The sequence below is a fragment of the Oryctolagus cuniculus genome, chromosome 7 (assembly GCF_964237555.1).
Source record: "Oryctolagus cuniculus chromosome 7, mOryCun1.1, whole genome shotgun sequence".
Lineage (NCBI taxonomy): Eukaryota > Metazoa > Chordata > Mammalia > Lagomorpha > Leporidae > Oryctolagus > Oryctolagus cuniculus.
The window spans coordinates 48,318,052-48,327,301 of NC_091438.1; the positions used below are offsets into that span (position 1 = coordinate 48,318,052).

General features: G+C 44.9%; 1 non-coding gene across 1 annotated transcript; it reads left to right on the top strand.

Moving 5' to 3' along the window:
- Nucleotides 1-7,640: 7,640 nt before the first annotated feature.
- Nucleotides 7,641-7,711, top strand: TRNAG-CCC (transfer RNA glycine (anticodon CCC)). The gene has a single exon. It is a non-coding gene; the product is annotated as a tRNA-Gly (tRNA).
- The last annotated feature ends 1,539 nt before the right edge of the window (nucleotides 7,712-9,250 follow it).

Genomic DNA, 9,250 nt, shown 5'->3' on the forward strand with positions numbered 1-9,250 from the left:
TTCTCCTCCTCAGATTCCTATTTATTCTTGTCCTCCTGGAGGGTGTCCTCTTTCAAGTCCATGGCCTTGTCTATCAGGGCACAGGGGAAAAACTGAGAACTGTGCTAATATGGACAGTATTACTGCTGATTGAAATCAACTCAAATAATTGAACTGATCATCTCTCTCAGGGTGTGTTGTGGTAAACTCCTTAGAAAAGTTCATCTTGAACATTTAGTTTTCCTCCAAAGAGAAATCTGAAGTGACAACTTTCAGAGGATGTAGAGTAAGCTCAAAACTGAAGCTCTGGCATTCACCAGGGATGAGGTGAAATAGCAGTAAAAGTTGCTGGGAGCCAGCTTCTAAGTGTGTAAAACAACCAAAGGGAAGTGATGTCTCTGTTGAGTTTGCAGATGGAGTTTACAAAAGATGGCTTGCTTCCTTTCTTTCATTTTTAGAGACTTATTTATTTATTTGAAAGTCAGCATTACAAAAGGAGAGGGATCTTCCATCCACTGGTTCACTCCCTAATGGCGACAACAGCCAGGGCTGGGCCAAGCCAAAGCCAGGAGCCAGAAGCCAGGAGCTTCTTCCAGGTCTCCCATGGGTTCACAGGGGCCAAAGCACTGGGTCATCTTGTGCTGTTTTTCCCAGGCCATTAGCAGAGAGTGGAGCAGCCAGGATGGGTCGGGCACCCTTATGGGTTGCCAAATTGCAGACAGCGGCTTTATCAGTTAAGCCACAACTCATTCTTGAGAGAGATAAGGAACAGTTATAGGAGGGCAGTTGGCCTGCCAGTCTAGCCTTGAAATCATTTAATTACAAGGTGTTCCCATGATCCCAAAAATGTGTACTGTGACACGATTTCCCTTGTCATGTCCCCAGTGTCTGAAGTCTCCCCAGGTTTACAGATGTAAAGGAGTTTGGAAGAGCAGAGGATAAAAAGATATAAGCCAAGGTTCTAGCAAGTTTCAGAGCATGACAAGAAGACTTCTTGGTGCAAGGTGTCCGGCGCATAACAAATCTTCCCAGGCAGTTGAATCAATTAATTCACAGACTTTTTTTTTTTTTTTGACAGGCAGAGTGGACAGTGAGAGAGAGAGACAGAGAGAAAGGTCTTCCTTTTGCCGTTGGTTCACCCTCCAATCAGCACTGATCCGATGGCAGGAGCCAGGAGCCAGTGCTTTTCCTGGTCTCCCATGGAGTGCAGGGCCTAAGCACCTGAGCCATCCTCCACTGCACTCCCTGGCCACAGCAGAGAGCTGGCCTGGAAGAGGGGCAACTGGGACAGAATCCGGCGCCCCAACCGGGACTAGAACCCGGTGTGCCGGCAACGCAAGGCGGAGGATTAGCCTAGTGAGCCGCGGCACCGGCCTAATTCAAAGGCTTTTATTGGGGTTCTGCTCCTGGGCGAGGTTCCCTGGTGCCAACAGAGAAACAGATTGGGGGCCAGAGAAGTCGCGCATCAGAGATTGGGAGGGCTCCTTTCATAGATTCAGGGCATGGGGGTTAAAGGTTGAGGCAGGTCTGATCCTCATTGGTTGACCTTTAGGCACTCTCAGGGACCTTGACAAGGACTCCCCCCACCCCCGGAAGTAGAGGTAGGAACCTTCCATTCCTGGAAGTATAGGCCTTCCTTCCATGTGGATCCCAAAGCTACCATCCCGACCTTTTGATCATAGGAAAGGGGGCGACAAAGAGTCTCTCTGGCTACTTCCTGCTGACTAGGGACGTCATCTACAGGGGCCTGCTGTGGGTATCTTGGGGCTCCGCAGGGACAGGCATGTATGGATGGAGAAGCATCTGGTTGAGCGCCTGGTTGCTGAAGGCCTTGGTTCATTCCATTATCAGCTGCTGTAAACACTTAAACAGACACTGCAGAATACAAGTCAGGGTGAGAATAGCAACCAATGACACTGAGAGTGGCATTAACAAAGTAATGAGAGGATTTCATAAAGGAGAGGAAATGAGGGGGTCTCTGGACCCTTGTAAGGATTGTTTGATGGACTGGTTTAAATCTGATCCCAGCCGAGATCAGGAGAAAGGCCACTCAACTTTTGCAGGTAGAGGGGTTTGTCTGTAGTGAAATTCTGAATAATCATATGACATTAAGTGGAGGAGAGGACCATCAGTACACACAGGTTGGGAGTAGAGCCATTGATGTTAGAGTAGAGGTTATGATTACAAAGGAATGAGACCCAAGTGGGCTAGACAGGGTCTAGAACAAAGGACAGAGTCGTTATTAGAGGACTCAAGAAAGGTGCTGTCTAAGCCACAACTCAGTTTGCTGATTGAGAGGCAAATAGAACCTGACAGAAGGGGCTAGATAAAAATCTGGTGGGCTTTAGGACCTATAAGTTAAGAGGCCCGGATCTGTCTGTCTCTTCATGTGGGGTACATCCTAAGGGAGGTGTGAAGCTCCTTGGGGAAGGCACCCTGTTGACTTGCATTACCTACCTGGCCTGGGAGGAGAGCTGGCCAAGTGAAGGCAGGTGGCATCTCTAACAGGAAACTTACAGTTCTGCCTGAGATGTTGCTGACGCTACTTGGCCATCTCTTCTCAGCAGTGGTGGTCACCTTGGAAGCTGGGCTGAGTGAAGCGCTTTTCAGCTTAGAGCCAATAAGATCTGTGGCTCGGACCTGAAGTCCTTCGACTCCAGGGCAGGTCCATTTCCAGTGATCCAACTCTTCGCTGGCAGAGCTGCCAGGGCTTTTCCTAAGCTGACTTCTGCTGAGGCCCAGGCTTACCACATTGAAAGCCACAGCAGTGGACTGGCCTGTTGGGACTCCTTGAGGGCAGATCACTGTACAGAACAGCTATTCATAGGCCTGCCACCTATCTTTCCATTTCTGATGCCTGGCTTTCTTTCCCTCCTGGTTTTTGTTAAAGCAGACCAGAGGATGCAAGTCCAGGGGCTGCTCAATCCCATCTCTAATCTAAAAATCAAATTGTGCACCTTGGAGAGTCCTTCAGAATAGAATTAGTTTCCTGGCCTCTTCTTTCTTCAAAATAACTCTTTCCTTTTAACCTTCCTTACCAAATGCACACTTCTGTACTTGTGATGTTTTCCATCTGCCAATTTCCTTGATCTACATTTCTAAATAACCTGTTAAAAATGTCAGATTAAGATGAAGGTAACACATCAAATTTCAGCCTGAGTTTCTCCAAGCAATGTTGAACTCTTTTCATAGACAGTTTATAAACTAACCCAAATTTTTTTATAGAATATAACATGCTGAGTATACAAAAGTTTACATTTAGACACATTTATCTCATTTGCCTTTATCCAATTTAAATTAGCAGTTACACCTAAATGACTTAAGATGCTGATATTAAATATTGCTATCTGAATTCAAGTAAAGTTAAAATTGCATTCATCTAGAACAAGTACTAATTACCCATTTTTGTTTCATTGAGTACTGATTACCCGGAAACCTGTTAAAATAAATTCAAAAGAAGTTTAGCAAGTTACAAAGCGATATTTTCAAAGGTAGTGTTCTTCCTAGATTCAAAGAGAAATTCCTTCAAGCTCAGTGTCTTTTTACAGTTACAGTTGCATTTTTCCTAAGAACACCTTAGGCCCATGGTGTCATATTCAGTTGGCCACGTGGGGCTTAGGCACTTGACCTAAAACCCAGCAGACCAAAGGGGTGGGGTGAAGGAGGGAACAAAGAGGGAGAAGGCGAGTGTGAGAGAGAAGAGAGGAGAAGAGCTAGTGAGGAAAGAGAGAGATGAGAGGAGAGAGTGAGCAGGAGAGAAGAGAAAGGAGACCAGAGGAGGAGGCTAGAGAGCCATCTGGGGAGTGAACCAGCGGATGGAAGACTTTCTATCTCTCTCTGTCTCTCTACCTCTCTCTGTAACTCTGCCTTTCAAAAGATTTATTTTTATTTATTTTGAAAGGCAGAGTTACAGAGAGGCAGAGGCAGAGAGAGGGTTCACTCCCCAGATGGCCCCAATGGCCGGAGCTGCACCAAGCTGAAGCCAAGAGCCTCCTTTAGGTCTCCCATGTGGGTATAGAGGCCCAAGCACTTGGACCATCTTCGACTGCTTTCCCAGGCCATAGCAGATAATGGGATTGGAAGTGGAGCAGCCAGGACTTGAACCAGTGCCCATATGGGATACTAGCACTGCAGGCAGCGACTTTACCAGCTATGCCACAGCACTGCCCCCCCCACACACACACCTTTAAACATGTTAACTCAGAAATTGGTGGCATAACCCTATTGGAATCAAAGCCTTCTTTTGAATCTTTTCAGGTAGATTCCCTGCATTGTTGGATTTTGCTGCCATCCCACCAATGATCACATCCTCTTTGCCAGTATCATCTAAAGCAGATAACAAAAAGCCCTAGTGGCTAGAGTGTTGGTAGACATTAAAAAAATATTTTTATTTGCACTGGAAATGAAAAGTGAAATTTGTCCTCAAAGTTATTTTCTTATATGGTCAGAATTGGATTCTTAGGCAGTTTTGGTGTGCTCAAAGTCCATTTCAAACTCTTGCTTGGTTCAGTAAACTTAGATCTATTCCATGAGGTTTTTTTTTTTTTTAGTCCAAGGATGCAAAATCTATTGCTCATAATTCTTTCATTATCAAGCACAACCCTTCAGTAAAGAGTACATAGAAGTCAGTGAGAAAAAATAGATTCTACTCAATTTCAAATTGGGAAATGTGGGATCCCAAAGCCAAGAGTGGGGCTTCCAAGGGACCCTAAGCTGGGACCCATCCAGAGCTGCAAGCTCCTTGCCTGAGGAATCAGGGGTGCTTCCCAGTACTTTGTGTTTTGTTGTTGTTGTTATTGTTGTTGTTTTGTTTTGTTTTTGTATGTGTGTGTGTGTGTGTGTGTGTGTGTTTAGTTTGGAAATGCTGTTGACCTTTGTAGATTAGAAAGTGTTGATAGTTGAAGATGGCAGATGTCAGGTTTTCTGAGGCAAATCCTAAAGCCCTCTCCCTGCCTGGTTTCCGTAGTGAAATGGTTATCATGTTCGCCTCACACGTGAAAGGTCACCAGTTCACAACTGGGTGGAAACAAAGGAGTGGCGTTTTTGCGGGTCCTGTCAGGCATTTTATCTTGGTCTGGGAACAACAAACCGAAAACCAGCCGATCCTGTAGCACAGGTGCTGGTGTTACTTACTTGATGTCTATCACCTTCAGTTTGGTTCACTGGACCCCAAGTCACCAGGATGAGGGCATTTGGATGTGGGGCCTGGGAGAGGTAATTAGACTTAGAAGAGGAATAAGACGGTGGTCTGCAAGCCAGGAGGAGTGCCCTGCCAAGGAACTGAATCAGCTGGCACTCTGCTAGTGGCAGCCCGCATTAAAATAGCTCACTAAGGGATTCAATGACAGGACTCTCCAAAGTTCATCATCTCCTTAGTTTCTTAGGTCAAGTAGTTCATTGTCCTTAAATGTGAGTGCTGGCAAGAGATACTAGAATGATGAGCAAGTGGGAAGCAAGAGGCAGATAAGGTGCTAATGACTTAACTGATGAAAACAGGGATACTACACAGATGCAGGCTGCAGTTGTGTCCAGATTTCAGATGTGGACAGTTCACACAGGGTCCAGTGTGGAAGTGGATGGCATGGAATAGACTGGCTGAAGGGAAGGCAATTTTTCATCTGCTTTTATTAGTGGAAGTAAGAGATGATAGGTGGAAAGTAGTTCAAAAAGTGGCAGTAAGCTTGTATTCAATACACTTATGCCCTTTTTACATTAAACTGGAAGCAATTTACGTTGTGAGAATGAGAAAGTGCATCCAAAGAGTACAGCAAGATTTGGCTTGGGAGTAAGTAAATGTACTCAGCAGGGGTACACATAGATTGTAGTGACCAATTCAAGCCCTCAGGTGATACCCTGCTCTTCAGGAGATGCTGTTCTTGGGTCTGATCATAGAGTATTGCCGTGCGGAGTGATGTCGTGACGCTGACAGGGAACTGTCTGCTGTGTTGAGCATTAGCATTTGACCTGATGCAGAGATTTAGCAGAGACTCTAAGATGCATGCAACATTGACCTGAGAATTGGAAGTTGAGAGTAGGAAGTGCAGGTTTGTGAGAATAAATATAGATGTTGTTGGCATATAGAGGTGGTATTTGAAGTTGTATTGGCCAGACCTGGTGTGTGTCTTGGGTGATGGACAGAGGACAAATAAAACCAAGGCTATGCAAGCTCAAAGTGAAGGTTGATTCCCTTGCTGAGCCCTAAGTTCTGACCCAGCGTGGACCTTGCATGGCCTCTCAGTGAGAGAAGCACGATCCCCTGTCACGGCTCCTGTCCTCCAAAGCCGTCAGGACTCCCAGACCTGACTTGGGGAACAACAACTCTCCAGGTTCTTCTCCTCATCTTCCTTTCCCCAGGGAGAACTGGGTACAGAACTCTCAACTATTTGAACTTCATCAAAAGACCAATATGTTAACATTTCAACCATCAACATTTCTTTAAAATTAAAGATCTCTGCGAGTGAGATCCCAGTAGAAGGAATGGGCCATCAAAGAAGGAGGTACCTTTCTCTAAAGGGAGGAGAGAACTTCCACTTTGACTATGACCTTGTCTAAATAAGATCAAAGTCAGCGACCTCAAGAGGCTCCCATACCCTTGGAAACTCATGACTAGAGCCTAGGGAGATTTCTGACGCCATAAGCAAGAGTGTCAAGTTGTTAAGTCAACAACAGGAGTCACTGTGTACTTACTCCTCATGTGGGATCTCTGTCCTTAATGTGTTGTCCAATGTGAATTGATGCTACAACTAGTACTCAAACAGTATTTTACACTTTATGTTCTGTGTGGGTGCAAACTGATGAAATCTCTATTTAATATATAAAAATCGATCTTCTGAATATAAAGATAATTGAAAATGAATCTTGATGTGAATGGAATGGGAAAGGGAGCGGGAGATGGGAGGGGTGCGGGTGGGAGGGAAGTTATGGTGGGGGAAAGCCATTGTAATCCATAAACTGTACTTTGGATATTTAGATTTACTAAATAAATGTTTAAAAAAATAGCCACGTCCTTACATAGCTGATAAATTAAAGCATACTAATTGAGGAAATTGTATATTCCCAAAGAAATCAACATTGTCCTCAAGAGTTGTTGATCTTTTTATATCACACATCCCTGTACATGCTTTAAACATCATATAAAATAGAAGACACCATGTTTTTATCATAAGTTTGGTTATTACTTTTACAAAAAAACAATACATGCTACAAAGTACAATTCCATGAACCAAAATTGACTTCTTCATTTCTCTATGTTGATTCTGTCCTTTGGTTTCCTTTCTTTTGCGTCTGCTGCTGCTACTTTCTCCTCTGATCAGAACTTTACTTACCTACCCCTACCAGTTAGGTCACCTTCTAAGAACCACTAAGGGAACACTTGGAAGCTGGCTGTTGGAGACAGCAGTAGAAACAAGCAACCTGAATGAATTTCTGATGTTTCACTATGGAGATCTGTGATAGAGTTGGAAAGAACCTTTTTTGAGTTGCTTCAGGTAAAGTTAGACATTTTGATATTGATAGTTTTGTGAAAGTCTTCTATTAAAATACTTCTGTATGGGTGCGTTTGTTAGCTTTTACTCAACAGTACAATAAACCTCTTTTGCAACAATGGCTATTTTGGGGGGATACTCTCAGGAGTGACCACTTTGAATGCACTAGTGGCAGGTGCATTGGTGGTTCATTGGTAGAATTCTCGCCTCCCACGCGGGAGACCCGGGTTCGATTCCTGGCCAATGCAGGCATGTCTTTTGCATTTTTGGGATCTTTACACTTCTCTGCAAAATTGCACTGCATAGGCCAGTGCTAGGACCCTTGTCTAGGCAATCCTGAACTGATGACAAGAGTCCATGAAGCAGCAACACAATCTTAGTGGGATCTCAAAGTTACTACACTCAATAAGAGCTTAGGAGAGTTTTTGCAGTTTGGAATGTTGGTTCTTGGAGCCACTGCCACTACCACCTACACTCCTGGAAAATCCCTGAAAACTTCAAGAACACCCAGGTCCTCGATCACAGAGTGCACCTTGGGCTGAGCGTTGAGCCGCCTCCCTGTGGCAGGAGAGGAGCCTCGGAGCCGGGGGGCACACCCAAGGGCCTGGGGTACAGACACCGTGAACCAGATTTCTTGGCCTGGGCTGCCATCTCTGCCTCCGTAAGTTCAATGCTATTCTGAGAATGGGTCCATGTCCCCGCAGTGTGTGCGTCAACAGGTGTTGGCCTGAAAATTACATCTTTAATAAAAGAAAACAAAGTGTTTATCTTTAAACAACAGTCAAATGTTGAGGAAGAACATGTAGACCTCCTGACCGAAGATAAGCGACCTAAAATTTCCTTTCTCTTCCCTGAAAGAACCTCTATCCCCTGTAGCCTGAGAGCTGAGACTGGGGGAAACCACACATCCTGAGAAGAGGGGCTGAGTAACAAAGCAAACTGAATTGCCAACTGGTGAGGCCAAGGCAACTTAGGCTGGCTGACAAGGTCACAGCAGAAGGTGTCTCAGCAAGGCGTGAGAATGACAGCTGTGGTCCTCTTGGTGGTTTTAGATTTGATGGGAACTACACTCTGCATAAGAAAGCCAGAGCTTCCTGGTGGTCCTGCTAAGGATTGCTGCATTTCTAATTTTAAGTGCAATAAAGAAAATAAAGAGTTACAGAGAGAACTACAAAAGAGGGGATACATTTTAAAAAGGGCCTGCTTTGAACTTGGGGCTTCTGGTAAAGATTAGATTAGGCAGGTACTATTCTAGCTTGTGTAGCCAGTTTCTGCATAGCTCCACAGCACTCCAGGCCTTGGCTTGTGTGGGCAGCCCATTGTCTTGCACTGGTCTGTGATTGTAACCCATGCTCTAAATATGCCCCCTGAAAATCAAAGAAACTGTAACTAGATGTAGACATAGAATCTAGAGGCACCATAAAATACAAGGTCAATGGTTCTAAGAAAATGGACAACAGACTTGCTATTGTAAGAAGAAAGAATCACATGTGATTTATGCTATGAAGATAAGTCTGGTACCTGAAAGCTAGAGCCATGCCTTCAGCCTTGCTGTGAGTGTGTCTCTCATTTCTTCCTGTGCCAACGCCTCTCACACCTTCAGGAAATGCTGGACTGGCTGGAGCTGGACTCTGGCACCCAACTTGCACGGTGTCCACTGTTAAGTGAGGGAGTCGATAGAGAAGGGCTGGAATCATGGGAAGTGAAAGCGGCACATGTGAGAAAAGCCAGGTGAAGACGCAGGCATCAAAGCTCTAAATTTTGCTGTGTTCTCCTTGCCAGTAAAG